Source organism: Simochromis diagramma, unplaced genomic scaffold (genome assembly GCF_900408965.1).
Source record: "Simochromis diagramma unplaced genomic scaffold, fSimDia1.1 OVJJ01000341.1, whole genome shotgun sequence".
NCBI classification, from domain to species: domain Eukaryota; kingdom Metazoa; phylum Chordata; class Actinopteri; order Cichliformes; family Cichlidae; genus Simochromis; species Simochromis diagramma.
In genome coordinates, this window is record NW_024386788.1 from 477,106 (window position 1) to 495,844 (window position 18,739).

The window sequence follows — 18,739 nt, forward strand, 5'->3', positions numbered from 1 at the left end:
TGGATTCAATTCTAGTCTCAGAGAACTGACAGGGACTATTATTTAACAGTTTTTCTGATGGCTTGAGCACATTTTTTATAACTATTGGCTATTTTTGCAAAACTCTACACACAAATAAGAAAACTCTTCACCAAATCAGCAAAACATTGTGGTTTTCTTGTCAAAGCTAATAAACCTGCTTAACTCTCCAAACCTTTGTAAAAATGGTATTTTTGTATCAAACAGTTAATACAAGCATCACATTAATAAGCACACGAAGCACCAACTACACACTGATGGTATGAATAAAAACCACATCTGGCTTTTGCTTTCTCTGTGCACAAGGTAGGCCATGTCAGTTTGAGGTCATACTTTTGTCGTAGGTCCGTAAACACAGAGGTACACAGAAACTTCAAGTACTGGTGTTTATTCACACACATCAAAACAAACACAAGTGTTTATTTCCAAGTTAAAACAAAATAGTAATTTCACTGAGGAAAAAAATAAATCAGTCTACATCGCGTCGTCTCTCTGCGTCCGGCCACAAAATTTTGCATACATCACATGCAATGTCCTCTAGTCCAAGGCAAAAATATCTTCTGGAATGGCGTATCCAGGCCTGACATGATGCCTGGTCAATATCCCCACATGCCTCTTCCACTGCCTGTAAAAGGGCTATGCGTTGATGGGGATGACGGTCATAGACCTTCCAGCGCCAGGCAGAGAAGAACTCTTCAATTGGATTCAAGAATGGAGAGTATGGGTGGAGGTTGAGTACAGTGAGGGGTGGGTGATCTGTAAACCAGTTGCGGACCAAAGCAGCCCTATGGAAACTAACATGGTCTGCTCTGGTCTCTGAACAGTAGTGAGCATATCATGTAAGGTGTCCAGGAATGTAATGATGCGTGCAGTGTTATATGGGCCCAGGGTTGCATGATGGTGAACAACACTGTTGAAACTGATAGTTTTTATATTGTCATTTGTGCTTTGAAACATATAATCATTTGTATGCTGATAAAAATCATATTATTAGGTCTGTTAAAAGTCTGTGTGCACTTGTGTACCATGAGATGAGAGGAAGCAGCCTTGACGGTATAATTTCCATTATAGCTGTAGGAACTAGACTTTGCTCTTCCTGAAAGTGCATGACTTCACACCTTTAAGTGTTCGTTTGAGAGATGATCTATTCCAAGTTCCTGTTCTTATCATTTAGCGAGACGCTTACTTCTGCTTTTCTGCATACCTCATACACAGTACAGTTTAAGTTCATTGAAAGGTCACATGTCTATGTATGGTATAGCTGGAAACACACACACAGAATACAGACACTGATGTTGTTCAGATGTGCCTGCTTAAGAATGTCACATGCATTTGTAATTGCATATTCATGAATGATTGCTTGCTGACAATAAAAAAAGGCTGTAGCGAAGGAATCAGTTGAAGTTGACTAAGGACAGGTGAAGGCCTGGGCTGACTTCCCTCGCGAGCCACAAAGACAAAGCGCTCTGTCTTGTTTTGTTTTGTCGTGCAGTTTGGGCTTGTGTTCCAGCGGGGTTTGTGCCTCGACAAACCCAACAAACACATTTTGACTTACAGCTGCACACATAGTTCTGTTACCACCACGTTGTCCTGGGACACTGATTATGACACGGTGTCCAATAATGTTCCTGCCACTTCCTGATTCAGTACCAATGATACTACAGCTTACCTGCACATAGTCATATCCCAGCTGTTTTACACGTTCACCGTTTCTTTCCAAAGGTGCTGTAGATTTGTTTCATTCGGATTCTGTTGCGAGCAAGAACACGACCTAATACAGAAGTGCTCACATTTTGTATGTTTTGAAAGGTGGTGTCATCCTCAATTATGGTCTGCTGAAATTTGCGTAGCCTTATGGAATTATTTGCAATCACCATATTGACTATATGGGTTTCTTGGTCTGCAGTGAACATCTTCCTCTGCCCCAGCATCTGGCCGTCTAGCAATTCTGTAAAGTAACAATTTCAGTATTTTTACATCTACGGTATTGTTGTGTTTCTCATTAGCATATGGCAGTGCTACAAATCTTAGTGCAAAGTGACTGTACCTACTGATTCTCATTTTGAAATGTCTTTATGATGCTTGCTACAGTGTAGCGGCTCAAGTTAGGCTGAACCCGTTGGCCAGCTTCCCTCAGGGTCATTCCACGGTTGATTACATCGTCTACTATTGTAGCTCTGATGTCATCAACAATTCTATTTCTTACTCTTCCCCCTCCTCGTCCTCCTCTTGCTCCTCCTTGTCCTCTCCCTCTAACTTCACCTCCTTGTCCTTGTCGTCCTCTTCATCCTACTTCTTCACCTCCACGTCCTCTTCCTCGGCCTCCTCTAATTCGCACTCTTCTCACTCTTCCTGCTCCCTCCATTGTACTCCACACGGACAGCTTACCTGAAGCTTATTTATAGTGCTTAGGCGGATTTGCAAAGTGTGTGTTACAAAATGGCAAACTGAGTGCAAAGCAGTGTTTGTGCTTTTAGTTTGGCAAACTCAGTGAGTGGTTTTGCTAGAAGTATTAATAGTTTTAGAAATTGTGCTATACGAATCACAGTTAGGGTTTAGGCCAGACCTTCCCAAATTGTGGGGCCCAAAGTGGGGGGCGCAGAGCCATTGCAGGGGGGGCGCGGTGTGAAAAGGGGGGGGGTGACAAAACGCTTGGACACTGCTAGCACGGGCGCCCACAGAAACACAAAATCTCCGTTTTCGGTGATTCGAAACGCCGTTTACGTGTGGACGAAACAGCTGCTATTTCAAAAATACCCGTGCAGGTGCGGACGCAGCGTAAAAGAGTTAGTAGTTTATTTTACTACTACCTGTAATTTATTGCAGATTACTTGTATTTGCTTAATTGTTTACTAAATGTTTGAGGTGTGAAAGAAACCGCAATGGAGCAAAATATGTGTGTGTGTGGTTGGAGGACGTGTGCGTGTGCGTGTGAGAAGGGGGGGGGGCGCAAACATTTTTCTTGTAAAACAAAGGGGGGCCTAGCAAAAAAAAATAATAAATTTGGGAACCACTGGTTTAGGCAACCAGAAAAAACTGTCATAAGAGGTGTTACACAACACTTTGAGACAGGACGCTAATATATATTACAGTTTTTCTGAATTGCTAAAACACATTTCCTAAAATCTCTTCTCTTTGTCTCAAAACACTAAACACAAACTTCAAAATTCAAGCTACACCCACATAACCTTAAACTTGTCTTGTAAAGCCAATCATTTGACCCCAAACTATTTGAACGTTTCTCAAAATCAAGCGCTACTGTCAAAAACCACACCAAGCCAGCCAGTTTGCAAACACATCTTAGCAACGATTACACACTACAGAAATAAATACAAAACACTGTGAGTGTTGGATAGATAGCTTGTACTGGAAGGACTGTAAGGTGCTAGTTCAGGTTTGCAGCTACCACTCCCCGGAGTGTTGGCCAGAACACTGCTCAAGGCCCGGATGAATGTTCAGAAGGGAGACAATGAAGACACCGAGGATAGTGCAGACTCTTGTATTGACTTCACACAGTTGAAGGTAACAGGGATTGTCAGAGGAGCAGGTATTGCATACAGGTTTAGGTGCGTGGGCATGGGTGTGTGTGTGTGGTCTCTGAACGGAACGGAAAGAAAATACTGCATTACTAAAGTGTTCACAACAATATCTCCAGAGTACATCAACATAAACACAGGCGGGAAATAAACTAACATCCCCTTTAATACCATAGGCCATATATTACCCACGACTCACACATAGACCCCCTGAGAAAGCTAACCAGGTACACAGCTATGCCCAACCACACGGCAGGAAAGTTAGCTTAGCTTAGCTTAGCATCCGCTAGCGGCACAGACAGAAACATAATCATTTCCCCCCTAACCTTGGTTACAGTCCCAAACACATCTTATTATCACATCCTCACACACCACCAACTTACGTTGCTCATTAACGCACACTTCTCACAGAATAACCAATTCTCTGCCAGTAATCTGGAGCAGAAAAGCTCAGGTGCTTTGCCCACGTCTCTCCCTGGACATAGTCTCTCATACAAAGCGGTGGGGTGACCTCTACTGGCCACTCTAAAAACTGCAGGTGAACTAACAACTGAACAGAATAAACCCATAACTACGGGGCCTTTTGTACAGTGAGATAGCGGGAAAATATTATGTATTGGTTTCACAATGAGCAGCATTTTATCAATGTGTTTCTTCCATCATCCTCTCCCTTTTTGAACCCTATCGAGGAGTTTTTCTCAGCATGGAGATGTAAAGTATACGACCGAAACCCTTACACAAAGGAAAATCTACTTCAAGCAATGAATGAAGCATGTGGTTAGATAGGACTGGAATCTTGCTCGGGCTCATTACACTGCAAGGGAGACCATAACATGTGTTGTGGGTGAAGTCCTGTGGCTTGACCCAGCACAGAGGCATGATACTTTACTTTCCATCTGCATGCTGCATGCAATTAGAAGCTGGAGATGAGAAGAGTAGATCTTCTTCAGTTGTACAGATACAGTTTGTGTTGTACCATGTTAGGTTTAACCAGAGAGAAAAAAGATGTCCTGCACAGCGGTGACAGAAGTTGTAAAGCACAATCTTAAATCAAATTGTTTGAACTGTGTGTGTTTGTGTTCAGACTTCAAACCAGAGCCAGACGTCGTCTACTCTTCACTGAAGTAGTCCACCAGTCCAACCACTGACACCCAGCTGCTGGTCTCTAACTGGTCCCCCCAGCACCTCAGACCAGAGGACATCCACATGTTTAAAGATTTGAAGATTTTTATATATTTTGTGTATTTTTTCTTTCTTTCTAGACTCAAATGACCCATATGCAGACATATTGCTGTGCATTTTGGGAGGAACACTCTGGTGCAGGAGTATGAAAAGGAATCAAGGAAACTAGTGGATTATAGGAACCATCTTTGTTTCAACCTAAGATGCATACAAAGCAGAGTTGTTCCTAAGAGTTTGCGCCTTGGATCCACTGTCAGGGGATACAGAGCAGATTTGACTCTACGGAGAGCACAAAATCAGCTTCTAAGTGAGAGGATAAGACTGGTCCATTTCACTATAGATGCCCTTCAGAGCAAGATTAGCCAGACTCTGCAGGAACTGAAAACCCTTCTACCCTCTCCGATCTTAAAAGAGGTTTACAAGTTTGTGGACAAGGCTCAGTGGGCCCAACACTCTAAAGGAAAAGAAAGACACTGCAGGAAATTCCACACCTTGCTTTCAAAAACACACACTCCTTGGTCTCTTCACAGACATATGCAAAATCAGCACTATGTTAATATGTTCTCTGCCCTCGCTAACTGGTTGTAATTGTTGTAGTTTTATTCATGGTTGTTGCCTCTTGTTTCCATGTCAGTGATCTGGTTTCACTGGTTTTCTTCGTGTGGTTCTGTGGGTTTCTAAAAACTGTCTGATGGAAAATTTGACTAGTTTGATTGTGGCTAACTGACACACACCTCCCTTCCACCTCCTGCACACTGAATATAGCGGAAGCATCATTCAGTGGCTGCAGAAAAGCTTTGTTTCACGATGGGTGTGTTTGACGCAGCAGTTTTTATTTCTGTGTGCTCAAACAACAGAAGTGTTTAATTTGTGCTTTGTAAGCATATACTGATTTTTTTTTTTTAATAAAATCTCCTTAAATTTGAAAATTAGCTTTTTAACAACTCAAAATGTGGATTTTTAATCATAGCCTACATATTGTGCTTCATAACTAAACATGCACAGAGGAGAATAAACCTGATTCTGTAAGTTGTCTTTTCAGTGTTTTACAATCAGTCACTTTTATGCTGATTCAATAATTTAGGATAAAAAGAGAGATCATTTCTTTTTAGTGTCTGATAAACTACAAACTCATCAACACGGAGCTGATCATGAATAACACTGATAGCGTGCTCCCATCTCATTGTGACACCGGCTGTTACAGCAGAGCAGCTGCTTCATAAATGTCCACCAGGTCATCACTGGAGCATTAGAGTTAGGTTGCAGTTCAGCTTAGAAATGCTTAGAAATACAAGTAAATACAAGTCACTTGTATTTTTATTCCTATTTATCCCTTTTGTATATTTTATATAAAAAATAAATAAATAAATAAAAACCACCCAGCACGCCCCTGTGGGCGGTTTATCCTTCAAGCTCGGGTCCTCTACCAGAGGCCTGGGAGCTTGAGGGTCCTGCGCAGTATCTTAGCTGTTCCCAGGACTGCGCTCTTCTGGACAGAGATCTCCGATGTTGTTCCCGGGATCTGCTGGAGCCACTCGCCTAGCTTGAGAGTCACCGCACCTAGTGCTCCGATTACCACGGGGACCACCGTTACCTTCACCCTCCACATCCTCTCGAGCTCTTCTCTGAGCCCTTGGTATTTCTCCAGCTTCTCGTGTTCCTTCTTCCTGATATTGCTGTCATTTGGAACCGCTACATCGATCACTACGGCCGTCTTCTTCTGTTTGTCTACCACCACTATGTCCGGTTGGTTAGCCACCACCATTTTGTCCGTCTGTATCTGGAAGTCCCACAGGATCTTAGCTCGGTCATTCTCCACCACCCTTGGGGGCATCTCCCATTTTGACCTCGGGACTTCCAGGTTATACTCGGCACAGATGTTCCTGTACACTATGCCGGCCACTTGGTTATGGCGTTCCATGTATGCCTTGCCTGCTAGCATCTTGCACCCTGCTGTAATGTGCTGGATTGTCTCTGGGGCATCTTTACACAGCCTGCACCTGGGGTCTTGCCTGGTGTGATAGACCCCAGCCTCTATGGATCTTGTGCTCAGAGCTTGTTCTTGTGCTGCCATGATTAGTGCCTCTGTGCTGTCTTTCAGTCCAGCTTCGTCCAGCCACTGGTAGGATTTCTGGATATCAGCCACCTCCTCTATCTGCCGGTGGTACATACCGTGCAGGGGTCTGTCCTTCCATGATGGTTCCTCGTCTCCCTCCTCTTTCTTGGGTTTCTGCTGCCTGAGGTATTCACTGAGCACTCGGTCAGTTGGGGCCATCTATCCTGGACTGTGGTGCTGACACTCACCAGTCCCCGGCCCCCTTCCTTCAGCTTAGCGTACAGCCTCAGGGTGCTGGACTTGGGGTGAAACCCTCCATGTATGGTAAGGAGCTTTCTTGTCTTTATGTCAGTGGCTTCTATCTCCTCCTTTGGCCAGCCTATTACCCCAGCAGGGTACCTGATCATGGGCAGGGCGTACGTGTTGATGGCCCGGATCTTGTTCTTACCATTCAGCTGACTCCTCAGGACTTGCCTGACCCTCTGCAGGTACTTGGTGGTTGCAGCTTTTCTAGCGGCCTCTTCATGGTTCCCATTCGCCTGCGGGATCCCCAAGTACTTGTAACTGTCCTCTATGTCTGCAATGTTGCCTTCTGGTAGTTCAATCCCCTCAGTTCTGACTACCTTCCCTCTCTTTGTTACCATCCAACTACACTTCTCCAGTCCGAACGACATTCCAATGTCATTGCTGTATAGCCTGGTAGTGTGGATCAGTGAATCGATGTCTCGTTCACTCTTGGCATACAGCTTGATGTCATCCATGTACAGGAGGTGGCTGACAACTGCTCCGTTCCGTAGTCGGTATCCGTAGCCAGTCTTGTTAATGATCTCACTGAGGGGGTTCAGGCCTATGCAGAACAGCAGTGGGGACAGAGCATCTCCTTGGTAGATCCCGCACTTGATGGTGACTTGTGCTATGGGCTTGGAGTTGGCCTCTAGTGTTGTACGCCACATCCCCATTGAGTTCCTGATGAAGGCTCTTAGGGTCCCATTGATCTTGTACAATTCTAGGCATTCCAGTATCCAGCTGTGGGGCATTGAGTCATAGGCCTTCTTGTAATCAATCCAGGCAGTGCACAGGTTGGTCAGTCTGGTCTTGCAGTCTCGGCTGACTGTTCTGTCTACCAGTAGCTGGTGTTTTGCGCCTCTGGTATTCTTGCCAATTCCTTTCTGTGTCCCGCTCATGTATTGACTCATGTGCCTGTTCATCTTAGCCGATATGATGCCTGACAGGAGCTTCCATGTAGTACTGAGGCAGGTTATTGGTCGGTAGTTGGAGGGGACCGGTCCCTTCTTGGGGTCCTTGGGGATCAGGACCGCCCGGCCTTCAGTTAGCCATTCCGGGTGTCTCTCGTTAACTAGCAGCTGGTTCATTTGTGCTGCCAGACGCTCGTGGAGTGCAGTCAGCTTCTTTAGCCAGTAGGCGTGAACCATGTCGGGCTCTGGTGCTGTCCAACTCTTCATACTGGAGACCCTTTCTTGGATATCTGCCACTGTGATGGTTACTGGACCCTGTTCAGGGAGGTCGCTGTGGTCTGCCCTCAGATCCTCTAGCCACTGAGCATTGCCGTTATGTGTTGCGTCCTTCTCCCATATGCTCTTCCAGTATTGCTCCGTCTCCAGCCTTGGTGGTGCTGTTCTCTTATTGTTCCCTTGCCACTGAGAGTACACCTTTGCTATATATATATATATATATATATATATATATATATATATATATATATATATATATATATATATATATATATATATATATATATATGTGTGTGTGTGTGTGTGTGTGTGTGTGTGTATAATATTCTGTAACTCTGTAACTTCTGTCGGTGCTGTGCTTTTGCTTTTGGAAACCAAATTTCCCAGAGGAACCCACCCGAGGGATTAATAAAGTTTTATCTTATCTTATAGTTAGGGCTGGACCAGGTGACCCTGAATCCTCCCTTAGTTATGCTGCAATAGACGTAGGCTGCCGGGGATTCCCATGATGCATTGAGTTTTTCCTTTCCAGTCACCTTTCTCACTCACTATGTGTTAACAGACCTCTCTGCATTGAATCATATCTGTTATTAACCTCTGTCTCTCTTCCACAGCATGTCTTTATCCTGTCTTCCTTCTCTCACCCCAACCGGTCGCAGCAGATGGCCCCGCCCCTCCCTGAGCCTGGTTCTGCTGGAGGTTTCTTCCTGTTAAAAGGGAGTTTTTCCTTCCCACTGTCGCCAAAGTGCTTGCTCATAGGGGGTCATATGATTGTTGGGTTCTTTTCTGTATTTTGTATTACTAGGTCTATAGGGTCTATACATAGTAGTTTTCATGACTGTTGAGATTGCACTTAATATCGAGCAGTGGTCTAAAGTGCTTGGAAAGAGTGTCTGGACTTCTTTAAATTGCTTGAAGACGTTTCACCTCAAGCAACTTAGTCCAGACGCTTTTCTTTCCAAGCTCTTTAGACTATGATGAACTGGATGACTGAGAACCTGTACAGAGTGGGGGGGTATTTTAAAGACTGCAGTGGGTTTCAGTTTCTTTCTCTTCTCAGCACCTTTGCTGTGAACCAATGTCTGAATGGACAGATCTGTAAGTCGCCTGTGCTGAAAGCAAAGCCACCATCTTCTTTCTTTGCAGATACAATATCTACAAGGAAGAAAGCCGACATGTTCTCATCAGTGTCCTCAGATTCAGTCTGACTGCAGCCAGCAACAGGAAGTTTTATCGTTTTACTGAACTCAGTTTTTAGAAATTAAATAATTACAAAGTTTTTAAAGGATTCATTTCATTAAAGGACAGTTTGAGAGGCTGAAAACACTCTTTGGTCTGTTCAGCCTTCTTCTTTATACGACTCATGTTAGCAATAAATTCATGTATCAGAAACAGACAGCAGACCCATCTGGGCCTCATTTTGGCAGTTTTGGTACACATGGCTGAGTTACATCACTACCTGTGTTCTGTTGCACCAAACAGGACAGCTGATCTATGAAAGGTGGACCTATAGCTGAGTTGCAGCAGACTTTCCCTGAGTTTACCATCAGATTAACCAAACAAAAGTGCAGATGTGCCACAGTTGGGCAAATTTCTTCCTAAAACACAACAGGGAGCTCCACTGTTGAACTACTAAGTCCCTATAAACACAGAAGTAAAAGCTCCACCAGGTCGTGATGTCACCTCCAGGTGGAGACAGACCAAAGAGCAGCAGGCCAGATACTCAATATTCCTGAAGCACACTGGCAAATCACCCAAAGAGATGCAGCTGAAGTTTGGAAACCTCTGAAGCACACTTGAATACAGAAGAATAAAGACCTGGTCCAGTGTTACAAGACCACAAGAAAAACCTCTTTGCTCCTCCTGAACCCAAGGTTTTATCCCCTGTCCAGCACCCTGGCATAGACGTGTCCAGGGAGGCTGCAGGGGAAACATCAGCACTCTAATGTTTAGATTTGAGAGAAACCTGACTGTAGAAGTGAAGAAGAGCAGCTTTACCTCTCGTCTGTGATCGTTTGTTCTTGTCTGTGATGATTTTTCCATAAGTGACGTCTTCAGTTCTCACTGCTGAGTAAACTGCAGCTGGATCAGTGTCTGCACAGTAAAACACACACAGAGGACGTCACTGCAGACAGAACAGCTGATAACAGACATGAAACTGCTGCCACTCACAAATCTTTATATAAAAACTGTTAGGATTATTTTAAAAGTTTAAAATATTTCAACATGAAGTCGAATGTGAGATAAAGGGACCTGACAAAGCAGTAACCTAATGACTAACATGTCAGCTGATCAAAATCACAGACAAACTGTTAAATTATTGACTTTATAAAAGATAAATTCAGAATTTAGAGAGTGAGGCAGAACAAATTTAAGATGCTGGTGTCATAAATATGAAAGAGTAAATCTTAAAAGGAAAACCATGAACAATACTGCAGGAGATTAGTTTATAGTAATAGAAAATTTACAATAATAATTAAGTCTTTCATATTTTGTGTGAGTTTACAGAAATGCTCTTACAAATAACTCACGTATTTCTTCCTCTATTTAACATTCACACCTCTGTGTTGAAACACCTGCAGATGAAGCTCTTATCGTTTCTTTCTCAGAAACAGTGGCAGACTCGTTAGTGTTAACCACAGACGACAAACACACCGTTCAGCACACACAGACCTTAACATGGTGTGAAAATCTACAGACAGACTGATATTCATTTGCTGTACATGAGGTGAATGTTGTTATAACTGACCTGTTTAAATGTTATTGAGGCTTAGAGTCTGCATTATTAGGGGTGTGGCCTATTTATATCTGCCAGCTGTCAGTTGGGCTTCACTTTAGTTAATTGGAGTCCCTGAACTGGACCTCTGCTGAAGAAATTATGTTACTGAGCTCTAATTAGGAGTGCCTTTCTGTTTTTCCCATACAGTCTATGGTTATGTCCAAATTCATGGGCTGCTTCCTCCTGAGGCCGCATTTATAGACCGATTACGTCACAGCGATGCGCCGAAGGCTGTCCAAATTTGTAGACTCCTCCGAATGTGTCCTCCTTTTCCCCGAATTTGAAGGATGGGTCGGGTGTGTCCTTCGTGGCCCACCTTATCCTAGAATTCATAGCACGGCCCAGCCAAACTCCAGTTTCCAGCAATGGCGGCCGCTACTAAGTTTTAAAATCTTTAAAAAGTCTGTTACCCACCAGCTAGCCGGGAGCTCGAGGGTCACTGAAGCCGCCGAGAACGGCACATAATTTTCAGATCACCGCAGACTTTCTCTACTCGGGTTAAACGTAATATATAAGTCACTTAGACAACCTAAACATGTTATTGTTTGGCTTTTTTCAGTGTTTTGTTTGTTCGTGAGTAAATCGGTTTGGCTGAGATTAAAGTTATTAGATTAGATAAAATAAAACTTTATCCCCCGGGTGGGTTCCTCCTTGGTTTTCACATAGCTGACTAAACGTCAAACAGAAAACTGATTAAACAGAAGTGTGAGACGGTCGAGAGTTTACACCAGTGTCCTGTTATATTTTAGACAGCAAGGAGCAGACAGCTGAGTTTATTAAACTCCACCGAGACGCTAATCAGAAGGCTGGACCGTCCAATTCCACGGCTGTTTACTTCCGGCCCACCCGACCTTCTGAGGACCCGGCCCAAGTATACCGCGAAGGCCGGGTCCTCAGGAGGATGCAGCCCATGAATTTGGACACGACCTTACTGAGCACTAATTAGCAGCTATCAGTCCCTTTCTGTTTGTCTCATACAATCTATGGAGAAGCTTGATAACCAAGCTAGCTAACATTAGCTGATAAATAGAGTCTCTCCTGGCTATAAAAGCTAACATGATGCTGTTAAAAATGTTAACTTTTAGTTTCTGAAACCAGTGGATGAAGTCATTCTGGTGATTTCCATCTTTGATATACAGTCTTGTAAGTTCACTGACCAACATCTTTACTGCGACCACATGTTACAGAAACTGTCACTCAAACAGCATCAATATTGCTCTTAGAGCACTGTGTAATAATTTTCCACTAAGCATTTCTCTGAACTCTTAGAAAATATCCAAGTTTCAAGTGATACAATTTTATAAACATCCTATTTTCTCCACACTGGAAAAACCAAATCACCCACCAAAGGTCCGTCATTATTACTTCTGCTTTGTCTCACAGCCTGTGATGTGATTCTTGAATGTATGTGACATAATCTCCTGCAGCTTTATCTGGATCCAATAAAAATTTACAGTGAAAATATTTATAAGACAAACGGAAATGTTATTTGAATGGACACAAAATGTAAACACTGAAACATTAAATCATGATAAATGTGTAGATTATTCAAATCCACAACAATAAAATTAAAACATGAAAGATCAGGAAGTCTGGATCTCACCTTCAGGTTTCCTGTGAACACATCGTCTCACCAGCAGAACCAGTAACACCAGTAAAACCATAGCACAGTCTGATCCAACACATGACAATGCAGGAAAAAGGTAAGAACCAGGAGGAGAGGTGGATGTAGGTGGAGGTGTGGATGTAGGTGGAGGTGTGGATGTAGGTGGAGGTGTGGTGGTGTTTTCCCCTAAAATAAAGCAAACACAGTCATTAAGTTGTCGTCACATTGTGAATGTTGAAAGCTGCAGAAACACAGACAGGTGAGTGTGTCACCTGTGACAGTGATCCAGCTGGATGGAGACTCTCCATGACCGCTGATGTCACACTTGTAGAGGCCTTCATCAGACCTGGAAACATGCTGGATGGTCATGTGACCTGTAGGCTGCTTCCTGATGAGAGAGCCATCTTTATAGAAAGCAGCTGGGAGGTTGGAGGGAGTGGTCTTTGTTTTACAGAGCAGAGTGACGTCATCTCCCTCCATCACAGGGAGGACAGGACTCTGCAGGATCACTGATCCACCTCAACACAGAGACAAACTACAGCATTTCATCCATTTACACACAGCTTCATCAACACTAACTCCACACACTCAGCTTACCAGTGACTGTCAGGTTAACCATGTTACTGATGGGACCCTCTCTGGACTCACACCAGTAAACTCCACTGTCCCATGTGAAGAGGTTGATGATGTTACAGGAAGAACCAGCTTCTTCTCCCCACCCATCTGTACACTGAGTCCTTTTTTGTTTGTTCACGTTTCTCCTCAGAGTCCATCCAGCAGAGCTGTCGTCCTCCTCACAGCTCAGAGACACAAAGTCTCCTTTAAAGAACTGAGAGCTGCTGGGACTCACAGTCAGACGAGCTGTGAGGGTTAAAATGAGAAATACATGTAATATAATAGATCTACTGTAGGGCTGCACGATTAATCGTTAGAAAATCGCGATCTCAATTCATACTTACGTGCGATCTCATCTCCAAATGACAACGATTTAAAAAAATAAAATAAAAAAAAAGACGACAACAACGATTGTACCGCATTTTGATCCGGGACGTAATCTGCATGAAAACAAGCGCTCACTCTTCCTGCTCAACAAATGACAAGGGCGGAGCCTTATACCACGTGATACAGAAGCTGGCTGCTAAAATTAGCAGGGAAAAAAACAACGGAGAGCACGTCAGGGATGATGAGAAAGTGACAGGAGAAAATCCATCCCGGTCAACCACCCAAACATCAATAACGGGAACCTTATACAGCGCTTCCCTATGCCCGTCGAACTCCCGCAGGCACAAAGAAATTACAGAGGCCATTACTTACCAAAGATATGGCTCCCATCAACACTGTGCAAAACGAGGGATTTAGGAAAATGATCAACACCCTAGACAAACGCTACTTTTGTAACTATTTTTGTATTGTTGCACTACCTGCTCTATACACAGTGTCGAGCAACGGTGGAGACGGAATTTCAAGCAGTACAACATTTTGCGCCAACGATAAAATGTGAGACATTTATTGTTTTTATGTTTATTTATTGTTTGTTGATGTGCAGTTAATAAGTGCAATAAATATTTATACTGGAAAAGAAAATCGTGAGAGAATCGTGATCTCAATTCTAAGCCAAAAAATCGTGATTCTCATTTTATGCAAAATCGTGCAGCCCTAATCTACTGTATGTTATACTAATAGATCCATTGTGAAACATGAACCCAATCAAGTCATATCAGTGAGCATTTCTCAGGTTTAAACTGTGACAGAAGAAGGTTACTGACCTTGGTTTGTTGTGCAGCTCAGCAGTGAGATCAGAACTAAAGAGAAATGACACTCAGGTTGATTTGAGGTGAACATAAAGAACAACTCCACACAAACAGCTGACAAACTCACAAACTCGTCTCTTTCTGATGTATCTGCTCAGTGTGTAATCATAAAAATAGCTTGTTGAAGAATGTTATCCATTTATCCACTCTCAAAGTTACACGTGCAGCAAGTTTAGAATCACAGCTTAGCGAAACTTTTAGACTTTAGACTGTGGAAGAAACGCACACAGACAGTAACGAGGTGTTCACTCTTGCTTATATAAAATTCATGCCTCTGCCGGCCGTTTTCCGGGCCTCTAAGTTGGCATCATGGCCTTCGGGGACGGCCTCCGGAAAGGGTTCGTCGCCGCCGCTGGCATCGCGGCCTCCTGCAGCATCACCGCCTGCAGCATCACCACTGTCTGGTTCCGCAGCCGTCCTGCTGCCGTCAGGTTCTTGGTCTTGGTCTTTCCTTCGTCGGGAGCAGCGCTGGGCTGTTCAAATCATGGACAAACAGTATCCCACATTCTTCATTTTTAGTTCACAAACACTTGTTGTAATGACTAGCTACTCCTGACATTTTGGAGATGTTAGCTCTTTATACAGTAAAGTTACCAAGTCACCATAAGTTATCATGTTAGTAAAGTTAAAGGGATAGGGCTGGGCCATATCATACCGTTCATGGTAATACTGGTATAATGTCGGGCAACGATAAGAAAATGAAATATCGCGACAGAACATGGGCAAAACGCGCATGCGCAGTGCCTTTCATACACACATGGCAGAAAAAGCATAGCGGCGACAGAGAATGAGAAGGGCGACAGCAAATCGTTGAATGAACGGATGACCCAGAATTGGTTTGTAAAAATGCTAAAACTTCAGTGGTGTGGAACTGGTTTAGCTTTCGTCCGTCACATACACAACAAAGCACTATTTTTGGTAGCGCATGCTAGCGGGCCGTCGTTATTACCGTGTTCTTTGGAAAATACGGCACACTTAAAATCAATCCTTTGATTTTTTCTGAAAATCGAGAGTGCCCCTTATAATCCCGTGTGCCTTATGTATGAATTCTGGTTGTGTTTACAGACCTCGAAATGATTTTATGTCGTACACGGTGCTCGAAAATCTGTCAAATGTCTTAGTACGACTTTGCTAAGCTAGGAACCCGCACCGCTTGATGGATTGTCGGAGCATTAGGGCTATCGTAGGCAGGAGCCTCGCGGAGTGATACGTACTGTGCTTCAACATAATATTACCGTGTTGTGTGTGTATAAGGTCTTTCTAAGTTTTGTGGATATTATACATGGTTATGCTGAGGATATGTCGGCCAATTTCCACTGGAAATGCCTTTTGGTTAAACTGTCAGCAAGGAATTTGTATTTGCACTGTTAATTTTTATAAAACTTTAATGCAAATAAAAACAGCTGCTTGTTAAAGTGCAAATACATTGATGGGTTTTTTTTTTTGCACTAATAAAGTTGTGGAGTTGTAAAGTATTTTGTCTAGTGTCAATTATATCATCAGTCGTTATCGCAAATTTTTAAATGTTTATCGTGATAAATATTTTTGGACATATCGCCCTGCTCTACAGCGGGATACAAATAACATCAGGCTGATTCTGCCACGATTTGTTCCCTCAGTTCAAATCACAGAGAAACAGTATCCCACAGCTGTTTATGTAAAAACATAAACAGCTGTGGGATACTGTTTTGCACAGAGAGGCATTTTTTGAAAAATGCATTGATAGCAATGTTGAATATTATTACACAGGAAAAACAACAACTACATGTTAAATAATCTAAAACACACCGTGACGCCTCTGCCTTTGTAAATGGAGGGACAGTAACTGCGTGTATATGTAAGCGTGTAAACCTGCAGATAGTCAGATTAACAGTATTTTGTCTCTATCTGCCATTCATCGCATGTAAAAAATAATGTGGCGCACAGCTGACGTGAAATAAGGCACATACCTTTGACATTGCCTGAGGAACTCTGTATTCCTTGTCCACACATAAACGCAAAAAAGGAGTTTTAAAAAATCTCCGTTTTCGGTGATTCGAAACGCCGTTTACGTGTGGACGACACAGCTGCGTTTTCAAAAATACCCGTGTTAGTAGTTAGTATTTTATTTTATTACTACCTGTAATTTATTGCAGATTACTTGTATTTGCTTAATTGTTGGCTAAATGTTTGAGGTGTGAAATAAACCGCAATGGAGCAAAATATGGCTGTGTGGTTGGAGGGTGTTTGTGCGTGCACACGCGCACGCGCGGGAGGGGGATGGTCGAACATTTTTCCCGTAAAACAAAGGGGGGGGCCCAGCAAAAAAAGTTTGGGAACCGGTGAGTTATCAGGAGAGCAGACAGTCAAAGTACAAGAATTCAAACAAACACAGAGATTCTACTTACAGAGCAGACACAGCACAGATGTTTCCTTCATCGTCCTTCTCACTCATTTGAGCTTTTTTTCATTTCTGTCACTGACACCAAGTAAAGCCCGCCCTCTTCCTCTGAGCACCAGCTTTCTATTGGTTTTTAATGTGGTGGGTAATAGCTTATCATGTGTAAAAGTATATTTTTAAAATATAAAATTTTTAAAAAACATGTCTCGTCCACCATGAATGTAAATGAAAAGGCAAAACTAATAAATGTACACACTGTTATAAAGTATTTTAATTTGGATCTCCTTATATGTGTAATTGGATATTTGTCAGTTCACAAAGGGAAAAAAGATATAATAAAATATAATCATCTAATGTCCTCTGCTCTTAGTGATCTGTAGTTTGGTTGATGAACAAATCCATGTCCATGTAGTTACGTCCCCCTCAGTGAGAGAGGCAGATATGAGCTGAAACACAGGAATCAAACCAGGGACGCTGCTGTTATGGAGCTGAACTGGAACCATTCAGACACTGAGGCCCTCTGAACACATTTTAATTACAGCTGTGCAGAGACACACTGATGACTGACTGGAACACTATGATTCACATTTTACATTAACACCATCCTCACACATGGTTCATATATGGCCACTAGAGGGAGATGTTGGGCTTTACATACTAACATGAACACAAGCAGCTCAACAGTGATACTTCCGCAGTTTGTTTTTTGTTTTTTAAATAAATAAATAAATCAGATCCCAGCTACTCCTGTACAGGAAATCTGGACCTTGTAGGTCAAAGACTCTGCTCCTAATAATTATTAACCCAACAGAAATAGCGACTAGAGACTTGTTTAAGCCAGAGGTGGGCAAACACACGTAGTTTTATATCCAATGCTAACTCTGCACATCAGATGATGTCCTCAGTAAGTTGGCCCAGCAGTTAAGGAAAGTCACAACCACATCTGTTAATGGCAGCTCTCCTCAAATGATTTGAGTACTTGGTAAATTATAATAACAGGCTCTTCTGTGTGCCTATACTGCCCCTTTCTGGTAAAGCATTTACCCGATCATGCAAAAATACAGATCGGCCATAACAAAATATTTAGAAAATTGTACAATTTTTTTAATGTCAAGATTTGCTAACTTTTCTTTGTTTGAAACTACAAAAACCTGGATGTTCTAGAAGTACAACAAATGCAAAGAAAAGAAATTTCGACACTGACATGAATGTGAACTTGGCAGGTAAAACAAAATCATTGATCCTAATAATGTAACACACACTGAATCCACGGGTTGGATTACAATTGGAAGCTGCAAAAGAATTAACAACCTTCAGCATGCAAAATAAGCCAACACTGAAATATACAGAAGGAGGAGGACTCTTTAAAAAGCTATTTTTTCATGAATATGTTATTTGAGTGTGTTTAAAATGATCAAACTGTCCATCTGTGACTGACTGACAGACCCACCGACCTTTCAGAGATTATGTTTATGCTGTGGATATGAACAGAATCTGTTCTTGCACTTTACAGGAGAACAGCATGTTTTAGTAGCACTAAAGCAGAAAGTCTGTCATGAAATACATCTGGTTTATCACTTCACAGTACAAAAGAACAGCTTCAGCTTGTAACTCTTTAACATTCCAATAATTTAACAATGTTCTTATTTAACATGCTTGTTTCACATGGTAGGCACAAAGAAGTTAATACACAAAACTGTATGCAGTCTGTAACATGCTTATACTGATATCCCATGAGCTGCCAGGGTTTCAGCTCTGTTATTTATCTCCTACCTCTGAGAGGGGCTACTGAGCTTCCACAGATCACAGGATGTAATAATATCAGGTTAAATGTATAAATATTCACATTGTTACACTCAAGGTGAGATCAAAACTGCTCACACTCAAACAGCAGGTCAG

The 18,739-nt window shown here is 42.6% G+C and overlaps 1 long non-coding RNA gene across 1 annotated transcript; it reads right to left on the bottom strand.

Annotated features, from left to right (window-relative positions):
- Positions 1-8,979: 8,979 nt before the first annotated feature.
- Positions 8,980-12,831, bottom strand: LOC120728294. The gene is made up of 3 exons (XR_005694691.1): positions 12,647-12,831; positions 12,389-12,476; positions 8,980-10,358 (listed from the first exon to the last, which is right to left on the bottom strand). It is a non-coding gene; the product is annotated as an uncharacterized LOC120728294 (long non-coding RNA).
- Positions 12,832-18,739: the final 5,908 nt, after the last annotated feature.